Consider the following 20046-nt stretch of genomic DNA (forward strand, 5'->3'; position numbering starts at 1 on the left):
GTGTCATTGCTTCTAGACCCGCTCAGCTGACAGGGCAAGGAAATATGTGTCTGTATACTAACTGGTGTATATACAAATATATCTAAATGTTTCCATATGTAACCACCTGTATCTATATTAAGCTAAATATGAGTTCATACTAATGTTGAAAGCAGTTTTTAATCCAGCTGTAAGGTGGGAAAGTAGGGGAGGTGTAGAGAAAACAAGACTGCCCAGAAGTTGGTAATTGTTGAATGATGTGATGGTCCATTATGCTATTCTCTCTACTTTTGTGTAGAGAGAATAATACACACAAAAAAAATTTTTATGCATAATAAAAAAAATTTTTTTTAAATAAGAACAGTTAGAGAAGGTAGTCTTGGCCTCACTCCAGGCCCATTTACTCTTCCTTTATACAAGATTCTAAAGAGCATTGTTAGCTAATTTCCAAACATGTAACTAATCCAAACACTTTAAACATTTTAAAGGATTTTTTTAAAGTACACAGTGACAAAGGTAGGAAATGACAGGTAATAAGAAGGAAACTTCTAGAAAAAAAAGAATACAGAAATAATTTGCTGCAATAGCAGACAGAACAATACACTTAAATAGGCTCTCAGAACATTACCGTATTTCCATAAAAAAGCTGTTATCCATAATAATCATGCTTTGTCAAGAAAAAGCTAAATAATTTTAGCATATTCTGTTTTAAAAAAGAAAAAATAAGTAAACATATCTTCAGATAGTTTTTATTCAAAACAGTAAAACTTTAAAAGTTTCCAACCTACAAGGATAGACACTAAGTCATCTATAAAACTCAGCTGTTTAGAACAACTCACTTCCCAAAGTTCCAGACAGCCAAGTACCACAATTCAGGCATAGACACCCAGTTCTCCAAAATATCTAAGTAATTTATATTTCCACAGAAACACATTTAGTGTTCATGGCAGTCTCAAATTTACCTTAAAAAGAAAAAAAATAATTCAACAAAATCAGTTCACACTCTAATAACTCTTTGAAGGAAAAATACTACTTGACTTTTTTCAAATTCCACTTCTGATTAAAGATATAAAGCAGATATCATCTTATGTTTGCAAAGTTTTTCATAGAATACTGTGATCTTCTTCTCTCCCTGCAAAGGAGAAGCTAAAGCCATACTGATATGCCTAGTGTCAAAGAGTAAGTATCTTTTGCTTAAAAATACCCTGAATCAGTGAGCAATTTATTGGCCAGCCCATTCTGTTGAAAGAAATGTTTCGACAGTTACTATTAAACTTCTCTCTTAAATCAGACCAAAGATAAGAGACAGAGGGTGGGGCTTCCCTGGTGGCTCAGTGGTTGAGAGTCCGCCTGCCGATGCAGGGCACCCGGTTCGTGCCCCGGTCCGGGAAGATCCCACATGCCGTGGGATGTGGGCCGTGAGCCATGGCCGCTGAGCCTGCGCGTCTGGAGCCTGTGCTCCACAACGGGAGAGGCCCGTGTACCCCCCCAAAAAAAAAAAAAAAAAAAAAGAGATAGAGGGTGAAAGATTCTCTGTTTTTGTCTATTCTGTTAGCTACTATCTATTTTTACTTATTCTATCCTTTTTGTCTATAGCATACAAATAAAGAGGACTCTTTCTCTTTTGAGTGCCTGGCATAAAGAGAGCTTAATAAGGCTAAAACATGCTTGGGAAGGGGAGAGGCTTGGAAAACCGAAACAGCTCAGAGGCTCCTGCTCACCCCTAACCCACATCCCACTTGTCACCTGGCTGGTAGTGCCGTCGCCTCCTTGGGAGAGCAACTTGCATTCAAGAGACTGTGCCAAGCACTCCCTTAAGAGGACTCTTCTTGGGGTATGATGTTCCAGAAATTAATCCCCAGGTACTTTTTACCTATCTGGTACAGAAAGGCTTCTGAGCTCATTTGAATAATTTATAGAGACGATTAAAATAGAGATGATCCTGTGGAAATATGAATAGTGAAACCAGGTCAGCATTACCTCTCAGCAGACCAGGCAGGTACCTCTGAAATGCCTGCAGAGAAGACCCGCTCATTGATATACACATGTTCCCTCTGTTTTCATAGATCATTGTTCTGCCATTCCTGGTGCCGGGATATGGCCTTAAGTCAAGATTTGTCTGCTTTCTGCTTCTAGGATTTATCAGCAACATTCTGGAAGGGGAGGCCACATTGCATGTTCAGCCCTGCTCCATGGAGACCAACATAACTTTCAGACCTAAGAGACATCCTCAAAAAGCTTAGTTCAAGTAACTTCTCTCTAAAGACTAGAAATCACATGATGTATGTCCCTTCCACTTCCCCATGCCATGCCCCTCCTCTCCGGTCCCTCTCCTCCAGCCCCAACAGTGCCAAGCAGAGAGCAGCCTCCCTTCAGGTAGAAGACCACAAGGGTGGGGCCAAAACACTGCAAGAACAACAGGTATTTGGGTCATTTCCATTTGATTGTGTTTGACAACGTGATACATTGACTCTACAGTGCAGGAAACTCAAGTTCAGGAATTCCAGGATTCTTTACTGAGCCCAGCAGCACACTGCTTGGAGTCTAGGCACCAACACCCTTGCTTTTTCTTGTTTGCAAAGGAGAGCTAATGATACCAACTCAGGGGCTCATGTATGAGCTAATTAATGATTGCACAGGGCTAAATATAAAGAGGTTTCATGGTACAGGCAGGTAATATGTCCCTTTAGGAGTAACACATGGGAATTACACTGTGTGAGAGCCCAGCAAAGCTGTGTCAATCACTGAGGAAGGTGGTCTTAGTAGACCCACCCCATTTCTTTATGATTATATACATGTTTTTTGGTTTCCTATTTTATTTATTTATTTGCTTTATTATTATTATTATTTTTGGCTGTGTCAGGTCTTAGTTGAGGCACGCAGGATCTTTTTCGTTGCAGTGCTTGGGCTCTTTCATTGCGGCGCTCAGGCTTCTCTCTAGTTGTGCTGCGCGGGCTCCAGGGCACGTGGGCTCTGTAGTTTGTAGCACACGGTCTCTCTAGTTGAGGCGCGTGAGCTCAGAAGTTGTGGCATATGGGCTTAGGTGCTCTGCGGCATGTGGGATCTTAGTTCCCCAACCAGGGATCAAATCTGTGTCACCTGCATTGGAAGGCAGATTCTTTACCACTGGACCAGCAGGCAAGTCCCTGGTTTCCTATTTTAGATTCATCCTTTTCATGGTGCAGAATTATTGTATTTATATTTCTTAACTCCTTACCTATGGCTGGCTTTCAGTCACTTCAGAGCATTGTGTTTACCAGGCTTCCGCTGGACAGACTGGACGGGAGTGACTACACTAACAACCTGGGGACAAAGGGAAGCTCCGTGTCCAGGACTTGGCCTGGCAGCCTGAGTGCTATACCCGCCCCCGCCCCCCCCCCACCCCGCCACCAGCAGCACATGTCACAGCTTACTATCTCTGTATGTGTAGGCTCCTGGGCCTTGGGGCAGAGTCGTCAAAGCTGTTTGTTACAAAACTGGTTCCTGACCAAAAATACTGACTTTCTTTTACGTAAGATAGCTGCAAGGTCCTTTTAATGCCATTAATTGGGTTAGAGGATGGGAAGGTTGTGGCACAAGGGAACAAAACAGGTTTCAGACTCGACTGCCTAGGAAACACTGCAGCGATGGTTAACCCCAACAGTTACAAAACTGTAGAAAAGAGAAGCACTGTTCTTACAGTATCAAATTGAAATTAATAAATCAAACCAAACTAAGAAAATTGAACAAAGTGCTGAATACCTACTAAGTAGTCATTAAAAAATAAAATAGTTAAGGAAATTAAGTTGAAAGTAGAAGGTACAGAGAAACATTTATTCATTCATTCAACGAACATTTATTGAGAACCTAGTGTGTGCCAGACATTGTGTTAGGAAGGGGGGTATAGCAGTGAACAAGAGACAAAAATCTCTGCTTCACAGAGTTTATATTGTAGGGGAGAAAGACAGAAAATAACAAGCAAACAAATAAGCAAGAAAATATATAGCAATCCGTATTGTGCAGATAATTCATGCAGGTTGAGGTGATGGTGACTGACCTTTCTGCACAGGTGACACTTAAGCTGTGAAGGATGAGAAGGAATCAGTCCTGTGAGGACTGGGGGAGTGTGCTCCAGGCCAGGCAAACAGGTAGGGTCCAGTTCTCAAGACAAAAAAAAGGGTTCAGCACATCAAGTAACTGCTCCAGTGTGTCTGGGGCAGAGCTTGGGGGAGTTTGAGCTGGGCAAGGGAAGGGGCCAGTTCACAAAAGGCCTGTAAACACATATAAAGACCTGAGTTTTCTCAAGAGAAAATATCTGCAAAAAAAGCAACTGACTAGGAATTGATCTTCAAAATATACAAATAATTCATGCAGCTCTATAAAAAAAAACAAACAACCCAATCAAAAAATGGGCAGAAGATCTAAAGAGACATTTCTCCAAAGAAGACATACAGATGGCCAAAAAGCACATGAAAAAATGCTCAACATCACTAATTATCAGAGAAACACAAATCAAAACTACAATGAGTTATCACCTCACAACAGTCAGAATGGCCATCATCAAAAAGCCCACAAACAATAAATGCTGGAGAGGGTATGGAGAAAAGGGAACCGTCCTACACTGTTGGTGGGAATGTAAATTGGTACAGCCACTAGGAAGGTTCCTCAAAAAACTAAAAACAGGGGCTTCCCTGGTGGCGCAGTGGTTGGGAGTCCGCCTGCCGATGCAGGGGACATGGGTTCGTGCCCCCATCCGGGAAGATCCCACATGCCGCGGAGCGGCTGGGCCCGTGAGCCATGGCCGCTGAGCCTGCGGGTCCGGAGCCTGTGCTCCGCAACGGGAGAGGCCACAACAGTGAGAGGCCTGCGTACCACCAAAAAAAAAAAAACAAAAAACTAAAAACAGAACTACCATATGATGCAGCAATCCCACTCCTGGGTATATATCCAGAGAAAACCATAATCCAAAAAGATACATGCACCCCAATGTTCATTGCAGCAGTATTTACAATAGCCAGGACATGGAAACAACCTGAATGTCCATTAACCGAGGAATGGATGAAGAAGATGTGGTCCATGTATACAATGGAATATTACTCAGCCATAAAAAAGAATGAAATAACACCATTTGCAGCAACATGGATGGACCTAGAGATTGTCATACTAGGTGAAGTAAGTCAGACAGGCAAAGACAGATATCATATGATATCACTCATATGTGGAATCTAATTTTTAAAAATGATACAAATGAACTTATTTACAAAACAGAAACAGACTTGCAGATATCAAAAACAAACTTACGGTTACCAAAGGGGAAACATGGGGTAGGGGGAGGGATAAATCAGGAGCTTCGAATGAACATACACACACTACCATATATAAGATAGATAACTGACAAGGACCCACATAGCACAGGGAACTCTACTCAATATTCAAGACAAATACCGTATGCTAACACATATATATGGAATTAAAAAAAATGTCATGAAGAACCTAGGGGTAAAACGGGAATAAAGACACAGACCTACTTGAGAATGGACTTGAGGATATGGGGAGGGGGAAGGGTAAGCTGTGACAAAGCGAAAGAGAGGCATGGACATATATACACTACCAAACGTAAGGTAGATAGATAGTGGGAAGCAGCCGCAGAGCACAGGGAGATCAGCTCGGTGCTTTGTGACCGCCTGGAGGGGTGGGATGGGGAGGGTGGGAGGGAGGGAGATGCATGAGGGAAGGGATGTGGGAACAGATGTATATGTATGACTGATTCACTTTGTTATAAAGCAGAAACTAATAAAATAAATAAATAAATAAATAAATAAAAATAAAAAAAGAAATGCCGATACAATTAAAATAAGTTTGGAAGCACGTAGAAATAAATAAATAAATAAATAAATAAAGGGAAATGTTTCTTCTGATATAAAAAAAAATATTCTGTGATAACCTATATGACAAAAGAATCTAAAAAAGACTGAATATATGTATATGTATAACTGAACAACTATACTCCAATAAAATTTTTAAAAAAAACAGAGTTTTCTCTTCTATGTGTGATAGGAAGCCCTTGGAGAGTTACAAGCAGAGAAACAGTAGGATTTGATTTATGCCTTGAAAAGATGACTCTGCTGCCCTGTGCAGAAATAATGGTGGGGGTAAGAAGGGGGGCAGAGAGACCAGCGAGGAGACGACTGCAGTGTGGCACTTACGTCCCTAGTCCTGGGATAACTACTTGCTCATTGTTGGGAAAGCAAATGACAAATGATCATTTTGTGTGCATCACTTCACATGTCACATCTACATGTCTGCTGGGACATAGAGCTATCCCACTTTTGTGGACTGGGAAATTTTAGATCGCATTAAAAACAAGAGAGCCATGGCCAAATGGTACTCTGTGTACATCTGAATTGTAGATTTATGGTGTTTTACTCATCCTGGCCCTTTTGACGCCCTCGGTTTACTGTTGACTTCCTACCATACTTTTGTCAGTGGTTACACCAAAACCACACTCAATCAACAATTCTCCCCCAGACCTATTTTTTGGGGTAGTGACTTTCTTTCTCTACAAAGAAAAGTGAAACTCTTCAGCAGGAATTCCTTCTTGTGTCAGCTTCACATTCTGATAGCTTCCTCTTAGTTTGAGAAGATGTCTCTCTTCTCCAAAACTACAGACCACCTGAGCTCAAGGTCTGTCTTGTAACCAATATGCACCTCCCAAATGATGCCCTCATTCTGAAGCATTTTTACTATAGTCCCTTCTCCTTTTTCCTCTTTTCAGCTTCTGTAACTGCCTTGTCCTATCTTAACAAGCAGCCCTTCCCTCTGTGCTGCTACTCCTTTGACAGTCTTTCCCAAATCTTCCCCGCCCAGTCTTTGCTCTCCTTTAACCTGTAAATAAACCTCAGGCTCTCTCTCCAGCTTCCAGTGCCCATTTTCCTCTACTCCCATAACCTTTAAGAACTGTATGAATTCAGCTATATCCTTCTTTTTGCCAAATCCATTATCCCCTTCAACTTACTTATTTCTTGAATTCCCTCTTTCATTGTTACTTTCTACTTGTGTGAACTATAATGTTTTTCTTTTTAAGTTTAATCATTCATTCTCTTGTCATTTATTCAACCTTACAGACAACTCCCAGTTATGGATGATTCTATCTTACCCCATCACTGGCATTCTTTCTCCAAACTTACAATCCCTGATGCAAATCCCATTGGGGTCAGAAGTATTTTAAAAGTAAGACTCTTCAGATTTTGGAAAGGTAATATGTGTATGTACCATAACACATTAATATTTCTGTAGCAAAAACGTATGACAATTCACTGTAAATGGGATAATTAAAGATAATAAATTGCCTCATAAGCGTTCAGGTCAGATTTTGCTGCCAAATGAGTTTCAATGTCAATTTACAAAAAAACCAAAAGCAAACAAACAAAAAACTGAAAGAAAGAGAGAGAGAAAGAAAAAAGTAAAACAACTGAAAATTTTCCACTTCTCTGATGATAGCACAAATCTATTTCTCCATACTGCTCTCTCTTTTATTCTAAAACTTTCTACCTGGTTTTCAAGTTCCTACTTCAAAGTCAACATTTTCTAAAAAGAACAAATCAATTTTCCTTGCAAGCAGTCTTCCTTTCTAAAGGACTTCATTTGTCACCAGGAACACCATTTTTTCTAGCCTCCCAAATTAAAAATCTTAAAATCTTTCATTCTATCCACTTTTGCTCCAACATGTAATGCATCATAGGATCTCTTGACTTCACCCATTCAACAGCCTCTACCTTAATACAAGCCCATACTGTTTTGTTTTGGTTTGGGTTTTTTTGGCTGCATTGCGTCTTCATTGCTGTGCACGGACTTTCTCTAGTTGCGGTGAGTGGGGGCTACTCTTTGTTGTGGTGCACGGGCTTCTCATTGCAGTGGCTTCTCTTGTTGCAGAGCACAGGCTCTAGGCGCTTGGGCTTCAGTAGTTGTAGCATGCGGGCTTAGTAGTTGTGGCTCGCGGGCTTTAGAGCACAGGCTCAGTAGTGGTGGTGCACGGGCTTAGTTGCTTTGTGGCATGTGAGAGCTTCCTGGACCAGGGCTCGAACCCGTGTCCCCTGCATTGGCAGGCAGATTCTTAACCAGTGTGCCACCAGGGAAGCCCCAAACCCATACTGTTTTAATAGCCTCTTGGGCAGTTTCTGAGATCCCAGTCCCCATCTCTGTTCACAGCTTTTTATATCCCTCAATGCTGCCCTTCCATCACACCAATATCAATGCCACTACCTCTGAAATATTGCATTCATTATGAATCCTTCTTTCCTCAAGACCTTATAATAATTTCTCTGTATTTAAAGACTGGACCCCACCCCACACTTATTCCTGAAAAAAATTCTACTTCCTAAGTTTCCTTTCTGTACCATTCTCTCTAACCAAATACATTCTATCAATACTGTGCTTAATTTATCGTCTCATGTGTTTAACTATTGCCTCAATTCTGATGCCTTTCCTAATTGTAAGACAGAACAACACAGTATCAAAGGTAACTGGTACACTGGGTCTTATTTTTTGTCTTAAGTAAAATTAGTTTGTCATTTCTTTTAGGCTTGTTTTAGGGTAAGTTGTTGGTAATTTGTGAGACTGAATTAGTCAGTGTACTTCCAACAATTCCCTTTTCATTCCCTTCCAGTGAAAGGAGAAACTCCCATGCTTGTACCTCATTAACAAGCATGAAATGAATAAATAAATAAATAGCACATGTACCAAACATAAGGAACAAAGGATAAGCCACCCGCAGAATGTTAGCACTAAAACTGCAGACGCACTAGGGACCTTTAATGAGCTTTGAATGAACGCTGAGCACATGGGTATTTGAACCTCTTTCCTTATTTTGTGTACTTTGACCTTCTCCTGCTTCTTTCCTTTTCTCCTATAACCTACCTACTAATTCCATCATTACTATCTATGCTGTGAAAATGTGTTGCTCTATTTAGTACTTTAGATGACCATCAATGAATATTTACTCACAAACTTTAAAATATTTGCTCTCTCAAATATCATTTTTAAACAAGATGAGGGTCGAGAAGACAACTCACTGCAAAATCAGCAAGCACCATAGGAAGGTCAGAATATCAGTTTACTCAACCATCCCTCTCCCAATAACTCCAACCTGAATCCCATTCTACTCAGTGACTTTATAAATGACCAGAAGGAAGTAATCAAGAATATCTTCATCAGGTTTATAGATGAAACGAGATATTCAAGGTTGCTAATGCTCAGATAGATAGGAATGAATTTCAAAACAATTAAATTTAAGAATGATTTTACAAACTAAAGAACATTCAGATTTTACAAAACTAAAGAACATTCAGATTTAAAGAGTAACTACAAGATGTAATAGACAAGCTGGCTAAGCACAAAATAGAACAGAAAAGACTTGTATGATGGGGGGTGGTGTTGGTATAAGTAACAAGTCAGTGAGAGCAATGTGATTATTAAGTTTCTCTTAAAAGACAATCTCAGGGATTTCCCTAGTGGTCCAGTGGTAAAGAACACACCTTGCAATGCAAGGGACGGGGGTTCAATCCCTGGTTGGGGAACTGAGATTCCACATGCCGCGGGGCAACTAAGCCCGCGCACCACAACTACTGAGCTCGCGCGCCTCAACTAGAGCCCGTGTGCTGCAAACTACAGAGCCCACGCGCCCTGGAGCCGCGCGCCACAACTAGAGAGAAAACCTACACACCACAGCTAGAAAGAAGCCTGCGCTCCGCAATGAAGAGCCCGCGCACCCCCAACGAAAGATCCCTCATGCCTCAACGAAGATCCCGCATGCTGCAACTAAGACCCGACGCTGCCAAAAATAAATAAAATGAAATTTTAAAATAATAAATCCGTAAAAAAAAAGACAATATGATAAGATGAATTAATAAAAATGTTACATAAAATTACAGACACTAGAAGTGGAAGAACATTATATGTAATCTAGTCCAGTTGTTTTCATGATTTTATCAGCAGTAAAGCATTTTATTCAAAAGAAGTTGTACAGGGATTCAGCCATATATAGAAAACAGATATAAGCGAGCATCTCTGAGTGAAGACAAGGCGTGAAGCTTGCAAGCCTGAGTTCCTCTCCCATCCAGCTTTCCATCCATCCCTTTCTTCCTGTTGCAGCCTCCAAGGCATCTCAGAGGATCCCTAGGGTTCTACAGAGCACTGTCTCATCCAAATCTCATCTCCTAATTTACAAATATAAAAGTTGAAATCAGAGCTCTGGTCTTTGGGCTACATTCTGTGCTTTATAATTCACTTTTCCAGTTATTGCAATTACATGTATCGAGTGTCTTCTATATGGCAGGCACAGTATCAGCTGTGAATAAGATGTGAATGCGAATACCCTGCCCTAGAGAAGTCTAGTGGAGAAGAGATATAATTTCTGAATAATCATATGGAGAAATCACTTGGGATATTATAAAATTCCATGAGAACATGAGAGATATCAGACAATACCACCTGAGAATTCAGGGAAACTTCACAAATGAGATGATATTTAATTGGGGTTTTAAAGATGAATAGATGTTGATAAGGCATAATTTTTTGCGTTCACAGGTACTTACTAGATTACTTTAGCCAGTTTGGATTATCACAGTTTTAAAATAGAAAATCAAAGAGTTTTTTTTTTTAAGGGTATTTATCATTGTTACAATGTATACTGTCATTTTGGAAAATATCTGAAAAAATTCAATATTTTGAATTAACATATATATTATGATGGAACTTCACTTAATTGCTAAGCTCATAGAAGTTAATTCTTAGAAGTATTTTGGGCAAATAGTTATTTTGGGCAAAGCTTATGAGAGAACTCAAGGGCAAAGTCTCTTTAGTTATTTTGGGCAAAGCTTATGAGAGAACTCAAGGGCAAAGTCTTCTGCACTGGTTTGAATGACATTATCACCAGTAGGCAGATGCTTTAAATTAGGAATTATAGCATCAGTGCCAAATCAGTCCCTACTTGCCTCATCTTCTAAGTTGGTTGATGTTCATTTTAAGATACTAATAAAACAAAATCAAATAAGAAAAAAGTTGCACATTATTTGGGGTTCTTCTTTGGATCATTTTGGTGAATAGCATGTTCAAGTTTCTAAGATCTACATTCAAAGTCAGCAGGGAATTAGGGGAGATGGTCCACTGTTCATTGAGATGAACCAGGTTGCCTTGGAGAGATTCACTTAGGTTGCAATTGTCATAATCACAGAGATCTCTCATAATCACATGTTACCCAAAGGCTCTAAGCATTTAAGTTAGTGTTATCTAGTTGTCTTCCAGTCACAAATTTTCATTTTTTCCCATGTTTTTCTGGACATTTTTTCCATATTGCTGGTTGAAAGTCATTAAAAATACCCCCTGGTAGCTGATAATGAACCACTAATTATCAGAGGACACAAATCTATAATACTAAATTTTTGACCTCTCTATAGATGGTGTCTGACTACAGCTTCCAAAAGAGAAAGTCATTAGGTAAAACGGCAGAGAGAAATCAAAGCTCTGCTAAGAAGAAAAGACAGTAAAATCAATAATCATGGGAATAAACATAGAATAATTAAAATACTAAGTCCCTTGTATTCAAGTCTGAAGACTTGAATACAAGAAACAGCTAAGAGGGGTCCATCTGACCAATGTGGTCTGCAAAGTACTAACTTCAAATGTTTAATACCACCTTCAATTGTCACTTCAGCATTTAGATGTTCTTCAAAAGTGTATGTGTGTGTGTGTGTGTGTATGCATGTAACACACAAACATAAATATATATGTATATATATATATACACACATACAAACACATATATATATATTTAAATCTATTACCCATTTCATTAAGTTATCGGTTACATTCTATTCAGTACCCTGAGGAAAATGTAGGTCTGAAGTACATAGAGCTTGCTTTTTCTAAAGCACATTACAAAACTAGTCTGACATACACATTCTACACATTCCATTCCAGTAGCTTCAAAGCTATCATGTGCAAAACAAAGCAGATGTATAATATTACAGGTGGAGAAGAGGGGGATGAATAAGCATCAAAGGCAAGCTCAGGCTGGTGGTGCTGGCCACCCCAAATGTTACAAAGTAGCACAGACGATCTACTAAAACAAAACACTGGCTTTAACAAACAGGGACCGGGGATACTGAGTGACCACTGGTGTTGAGACCTTGAGTCACCTCTCAATCTTAAGACAACATCTCCTGGGACTTCCCTGGTGGCACACTGGTTAAGAATCCACCTGCCAATGCAGGGGACACGGGTTCGAGCCCTGGTCCGGGAAGATCCCACATGCCACAGAGCAACTAAGCCCGAGCACCACAACTACTGAACCTGCGCTCTAGAGCCAGTGAGCCACAACTACTGAGCCCACGTGCCACAACTACTGAAGCCCGTGCGCCTAGAGCCTGTGCTCTGCAATAAGAGAAGCCACCGCAATGAGAAGCCTGCGCACCACAACGAAGAGTAGCCCCTGCTCGCAGCAACTAGAGAAAGCCCGTGCGCAGCAACGAACACCCAACACAGCCAAAAATAAATAAATAAATTTATGTATATAAAAAAGGCAACAGCTCCTGTCAAATTAGGTACACAAAAAGCAATTCTGAGCTGTTGATTCAGAATCTTAAACGAATCATTCCACTGTTCAAAGCACCTTTATGTGATTTAATATCTGATTCAATTAAGAACTTGGTAAACTGCAAATAAGCTCAGCTCAAAGGAAAGTAGCTTTTGAAAGAATGTAGGGTAGCATGGTTCTCTCCCAGCATTCGAAGTTCTCAAAAGCCTAAAGTAGAGAAGACTAAGTCTCAGAGAACAGTACCCAGCAGGAGCTACCTTCACCGGCATTGACTTTCCCAGTTAAGCTCTAACCAACTGCAAAAAACAAAACTGTTTAACACTCAGAAAAAAAAGTAAGGGAGTATGTTAATAAATAGTGCCCAGGATACTTTCAAATATATAAGACTACCATGGCATTAGCCCTGTGAAACAGTAACACATACTGATTCACAATCATGTACCTCGTACTCAATTGTTATTAAAGAGACATTGGACAAATCAATATTCAGAAAGATTCCCTCGGCAGGACTCACCTCTAGATCCCGGTTACAGTACCCGTTTCTGGAATTTTCATATCTATTCCGGGAGTCGGGGCACCTATTCCGAGAGTCTGCCCTCCCGCTGCGACCGTCGGCACACCCGCTGCACCTGCCACAGCCAGAACCACAGCAGGTTCGACCCCCCATTGAGGCTCTGGATTAGGCCAGTCCTCAGATTTTCCTCAGCAGAAGTAAGTACTGCAGAGGAAGTGCAGTGTCCAGAGCTACATAAGCAACCAGATCTCATTCCAATTGGCCCAAATGTCATCGAGTGTAGCCAGAGGGCTTTCTTCTTGACTAAAGAAGGGATCCCCAATGAGGGATTCCTGACCTAAACAGATATTCTATGATTAGAATATTCAAAAGAAGACACCCCTCCCCCAAACTGTCTTCTCTCTATTCAAAATGACAATGTGATCCTCTCTCGATGTCTTCAGGAAAACAAATGAGCTTCACTGGCCAGCGACTCCTCTTTATTTTGGGAATGATGTCACAAGAACTTTAATTTTCTCCTGTACTACATTAGTTGGTAGGAATTCAGTTTGAAAGTTAAGGATGTCAGAGAACCATAACAATAATTACTACTTATAGAGAGCTTTGTATATGCCCTGGGCTTTCCAATCACTAATGCTCCTTGCAACAAGACAGGCATGCTGGTCAGGAGGATCACCAACCAGGGATTCCTGACGGAAATGGATCTGTCTTGACTAGTGCTAGACACAGAATCCTGAAGGACTTTAACTTAAATATTTTCAGCCCTTGATACTTTGAGTCTAAGACTGTTGTAAATATTTTTTATAATAAGTGAAAGAAATTCATTTGAACAAAGGGACTGAAAGACATACAGGAGCAAGACTGCAGTGAAAGAGAGGGAAAAACATTTCAGTGACTCTTCTGAGACTGTCATTTAGTTCCATTGCATGAGTGACCAAAAAATATTATTTCAGAAGTCCCATTCCCACTCCCATCTCCTCTGATACCCACTCTCTAGTAAGAGCAGAGAAGCATTTCGGGTTTTCACTACCTAACAGTTCCAGCCACACAAAACTCCCGCCCCTACAAGCACACAACAAACTTAAACCTTAATTGGATAACCGAACACTAAGTTATTTTAAATAACTTAAAATAACTTTTTAAAAGAAAAAGAATACAAAAAGGTTAAAATGTCCCCTGTAAAAACACAATGTTTAAGCAGTTTGAATACCAATGATTACCACTTTGTCACAATATCTTAAGCAAGATAAACCCAACACATAAAAGAGCAAAAAACATGAAAAGATAATTCACTGAAGAAATACAAATGGCCAGTAAACATAAAAAAAGAGCCCAATCTCATTCTTAATTGAAGAACTATAACTGTAAACAATGAGATACCAACAGAATGACAAAACGAAAAAAAATCAATTACATACAACATTTATGAAGTGGTAGGAAAATAGGCACATTCATTCACTTTGGTTGGGAACTTAGGTTGATAAAACCTTTTTATGGGCAATTTGACAGTATCTATAACATCTAAAAATAAGTGTGCTTTTGATTCAATAATTCCATTTCTAGAGAATTTATCCCATAGAAATATGGACAAGAAAACACTCAGAGAGGGCAATGTTTATAAAAGAAAAAAAAAGTGGAAATAACTTAAATGTTCATAAATAAAGATTGGTTAACTATAGAATAGTACAGCCATCGTAATATACATATGGAATACTATCACGTAGTAGTTCAAAAGAGGCGTATTTATAGATACTGACTTGGAAAGATGATCACAAAGGTTGCTTAGTAAAAAGAAACAAATTAGAGAATTGTATGCATTGTATGATATCTTTTGGTTGGAAAAGCACAAATACACTAACTCTGTTTACATAAATGCATAACAAAAAACTCTGAAAGTATACACACCAAACTAGCTACCTTCAAGTGTAATGGGAGAATTTAAGTCTTCATTTTGTATGTTTCACACTCTTGGAAATTTTTTGCAACAAACAAACATAATATTTAGAAGTAAAATAATAAATATATTACCACATTTAAAAAACAAACAGACCTCAAAACCCTACCACAGACAAAGCTTTCCAGTTTGGGTTATGGGGAAATGGACTAGCTAGTATATACTTATATATATATTTATACATATGTGAATAAACAGCACCCACAGTCACTACCTCAAAGGAAGACAACACATGTACTTGGGGTGTAAAAAAACAAAACAAAACAACAAATCACTCATTGATCTCCTGCTACTTCCTTGTGACCATGGTACCTTCAAATGTACAATATCACAGATAGTTATATCCATAGGCTTGATTTTCCCAAAGCCAGCTATGCATAGGCAATCAATCTTTTTCTTATAAGGCCAGACATTTAGCTTTAATGAGAAAAAGAACTGGTATACCATATCCTGCTTTTGTAATGCCATTCTTGGGATATTAAAGCAACATTCTCCAGCCCATAGGATGCCCAACATGTGAAACTTCCTATGTAGGAAAAACACCTCTTGCTGCATCCAGTAATACCAGGCTTTTTCAGAGGAAAAGTGCTCCCTAGGCCACTATGCTCTACCTTGATCTTCGCGACCCCACAGCCCAAGTGCTAGAGAAGGAGGGTGGAGTCACGCTCCGGAAACAGCCACATTCTCTTTCTGCTGCCCACACATGGCTTACTTATGTGTATATGCATTTGGTGAGCTTTCCTTCTCTACCTTCTAGAGAGTAAATAAAAATTCAACTCATATGGAGCTGAAATGCTGCACATTTGCAATAGCATTGTTTTCTACTACTTTTTACTGCAAATAGACAGCATTTCATTCATGCAAAATTTATAATGTTCCAGCCATACAAATGCAGTCTGATCCTTAGGGCCTCCTAGTCTGGTAAGGAAGGAGACTTGTAAATCAATATGGTAAGTGCTGAGTTCATGATACATCCAAGGTAAATAAACAAGTTTTTGAGGGCAGGGATCACAAAAAAAGAGCTGTTTCAGCAGGATCTTAAAGGATGAGTAGAATTTTGCAGGTAGACAAGTGGAAAGACTTTCTAGGCATGGGAAAGAATATAGGCAAAGGCAGTAGAATGCTGCAGTAAGAAATTTGGGAACAGTAACGTCCTCGGGCAGTGCAGTCAGGACTGGTAGAGTTTACAGCAAATCAGAGAATCATAAAAAAATCACACGTGCACTAAAGTCAATGTGACTTTAATCACAATATAACTTAAATCATATCTATTCATTCCTCCATCTTCAAAAAAATTTTGAATAGGCAATACTTTCAAATAGTTCAAAATGCAAAATATGAAAAGGTGCACAGTAAAGTCTCCCACCTGCATCCCCTATCTACTCTTTTCCCCCACCTCTATCACAAGTAATTATTACTAGCTTTTCATGTATTCTTCCATAATTTTTTTTTTTTTTTTGAGGTACGCAGGCCTGTCACTGTTGTGGCCTCTCCCGTTGCAGAGCACAGGCTCCGGACGCGCAGGCTCAGTGGCCATGGCTCACGGGCCCAGCCGCTCCGTGGCATGTGGAATCTTCCGGGACCGGGGCACGAACCCGTGTCCCCTGCATCGGCAGGCAGACTCCCAACCACTGCGCCACCAGGGAAGCCCCTTCCATAATTTCTTAATGAATCTACAAAGATATATCTATATCTATCTATCTATCTATTCTAATCCCCCTTTTACACAAAATGTAACATGCTATATATATTGCTCTCTATGTTGAATTATTTTTCCTAACAGTATACTTAGCCTTTTAGATCAGTACTTATAGAGCACAGAGAGACTCCTGCCATGCAGCCAGTAGGGAAAGGGATGAGAGATCGAAACTGGGCACTAGGCCTACCTGTGTGGCTAGGACAGGTCCCAGGGTGGGGTGGGTAAAATGATGTCAAGATCTGAAGGACGATGAAAGCAGAGATTTGGGACAAGGTAGGTCTAAGGGGCCAGCAGTCCCTAGTCACGCACCAGATGACACATGCAAGTGTAAGACAAAGTGCCAATAGGAGTGTGGAATGCAGAGTTGGAACAGATGGATTATACCCTTAAGTCCTTCAAGGAAGTCACTATTGGGAAGGACTAACCTTAGTAATTAAATGCCTCCGTCTCAGGATTAGGGCTTGGGGGTGGGAACTTGGATTTCAAAGGATTTGGATTTACCACTTGCAGGATAATTTCAGAAGAGTCCTTGGTGAGATCAGCAACATGGGTGATCTGAGACAAAATGTAGGAGCCCAGCAACCAATGTTCATGTACTGTGTCCTAGGCCAACCCAACAGAAGAGAAGACCCAACACTGGGCTGCATGGGATGGGGCAGGGCGGGTGGACAAGTCTGAGCCCTCTTAAGTACTTCATATTTTGAACTTAGTCCAACCGAAGAAATGAGGTAAGCCTGGGGATTGGGCATCCAGAGGAAAATCAGTGGGCCCATGTGGAGCAGCTAGAGAGAGAGAAAGCAGAAGTGATAGGGTTGGGAAGAGAAATGGGATGTCACCTCTCAGAGTGTTCAACCACCTGAGAAACATGGAAATGAACGTGTTAGGAAACGTTTTGTCCTCTCTGCTACCTCGACAACTGCTTGTTGAATTGATTTTTTATCCTTATTGACTGAACTAGAACAACCAGGCTGCAAGCTGGACAACACTCCACCTTGACAATTACAAGATTAATTGGGCGATGAAAAAGCCGTCAAAAGCAACTGTGGTAGAACCATCTCTGAGATACTTGAGACTAAAGCAGATACCTGTCTTGGATGATTTGGGAGCATCCCAATCTCAAGAGTGGGATGAGAAGGCTTCCCTGGTGGCACAGTGGTTGAGAGTCCGCCTGCCGATGCAGGGGACACGGATTCGTGCCCCGGTCCGGGAGGATCCCACATGCCACGGAGCGGCTGGGCCCGTGAGCCATGGCCGCTGAGCCTGCGCGTCGGGAGCCTGCGCTCCGGAACGGGAGAGGCCACAACAGTGAGAGGCCCGTGTATAGAAAAAAAAAAAAAGAGTGGGATGAGAGCTTCTCAGATATCTCCTGAATGATGAGGCAGAGAAGCATTAACAAGAATCAAAATCTGTACACATGACTTCTGAAGGAGCAGCACTGATTTGGCAAAATTCTTTCTCCTCTATAGATTATAGCAACTTTGGTTTGGGGGTGTGGGGCTTATTTTTTCTTTTAAAAATACACATACACACACTTATACACATGCACATGCAAACACACTTACAGGCAATGGGAAATAGAGGCTTTATCCAAGTCAAGAATGAAAAAATCCAAACGGTTAAAGCAAAATAATTCTTTTCTTTTGCTTGAATTAATCAAACAATTGCTGTGCCCACTTATTCCTTTTTACTTGTTTGAACTTGCCTCCAGAAGGATTGAAAATGTGACAGTTTTACTTATCACTACTGTCAGATACAATTTTCTAGATCAAAATAAGTGATTAGAATTGAAGGGAAATTAAAAGATTTTCATACTAGAAATCACTGAAATTCTCATTAAGGTATTTACTCTCTTTGAAGATGCTAATTTTAATTAACAGTACTTTGCTCAGTATTCTTATTCTATTTTTTTTAAAGAAATGCTTTAATTAATAAAGGGTGTTTCTTCATGTTCTGGAAATATCTCTATGTAGTGGAATTAAGACATTTTCACTTAAAAAATGAATTAAGTAGTAAATATAATAAGCATATAATACAGTAAAACGCATATTAATCTACAATGTAAATCCTTTCTTATGTGCAAAGAAAGAATTATTCAATATAATTATCACATATGATATATGTTTTCACTCAATGATACCACTTCCTTATGCTTTTCTCTCATATTAAAAGTCTGTTACACAACTGACACTGCAGAAATACAAAAGATCATGAGAGATTACTACAAGCAACTCGATGCCAATAAAATGGACAAGCTGGAAGAAATGGAAAAATTCTTAGAAAAGCACAACCTGCCAAGACTGAATCAGGAAGAAACAGAAAATATGAACAGACCAATCACAAGCACTGAAATTGAAAGTGTGATTAAAAAACTTCCAACAAACAAAAGCCCAGGACCAGATGGCTTCACAGGCGAATCCTATCAAACATTTAGAGAAGAGCTAACACCTATCCCTCTCAAACTCTTCCAAAATATAGCAGAGGGAGGAACACTCCAAAGCTCATTCTACGAGGTCACCATCACCCTGATGCCAAACCAGACAAAGATGTCACAAAGAAAGAAAACTACAGGCCAATATCACTGATGAACATAGATGCAAAACTCCTCAACAAAATACTAGCAAACAGAATCCAACAGCACATTAAAAGGATCATACACCATGATCAAGTGGGGTTTATTCCAGGAATGCAAGGATTCTTCAATATATGCAAATCAATCAATGTGATACACCATATTAACAAATTGAAGGAGAAAAACCATATGATCATCTCAATAGATGCAGAGAAAGCTTTCGACAATATTCAACACCCATTTATGATAAAAACCCTGCAAAAAGTAGGCATAGAGGGAACTTTCCTCAACATAATAAAGGCCATATATGACAAACCCACAGCCAATATCGTCCTCAATGGTGAAAAACTGAAACCATTTCCACTAAGATCAGGAACAAGACAAGGCTGCCCACTCTTACCACTCTTATTCAACATAGTTTTGGAAGTTTTAGCCACAGCAATCAGAGAAGAAAAGGAAATAAAAGGAATCCAAATCGGAAAAGAAGAAGTAAAGCTGTCACTGTTTGCAGATGACATGATACTATACATAGAGAATCCTAAAGATGCTACCAAAAAACTACTAGAGCTAATCAATGAATTTGGTAAAGTAGCAGGATACAAAATTAATGCACAGAAATCTCTGGCATTCCTGTACACTAATGATGAAAAATCTGAAAGTGAAATCAAGAAAACACTCCCATTTACCATTGCAACAAAAAGAATAAAATATCTAGAATAAACCTACCTAAGGAGACAAATGACCTGTATGCAGAAAATTA

This window comes from Mesoplodon mirus (assembly GCF_964341445.2).
Source record: "Mesoplodon mirus genome assembly, chromosome: 10".
In the NCBI taxonomy this organism is placed as follows: Eukaryota; Metazoa; Chordata; class Mammalia; order Artiodactyla; family Ziphiidae; genus Mesoplodon; species Mesoplodon mirus.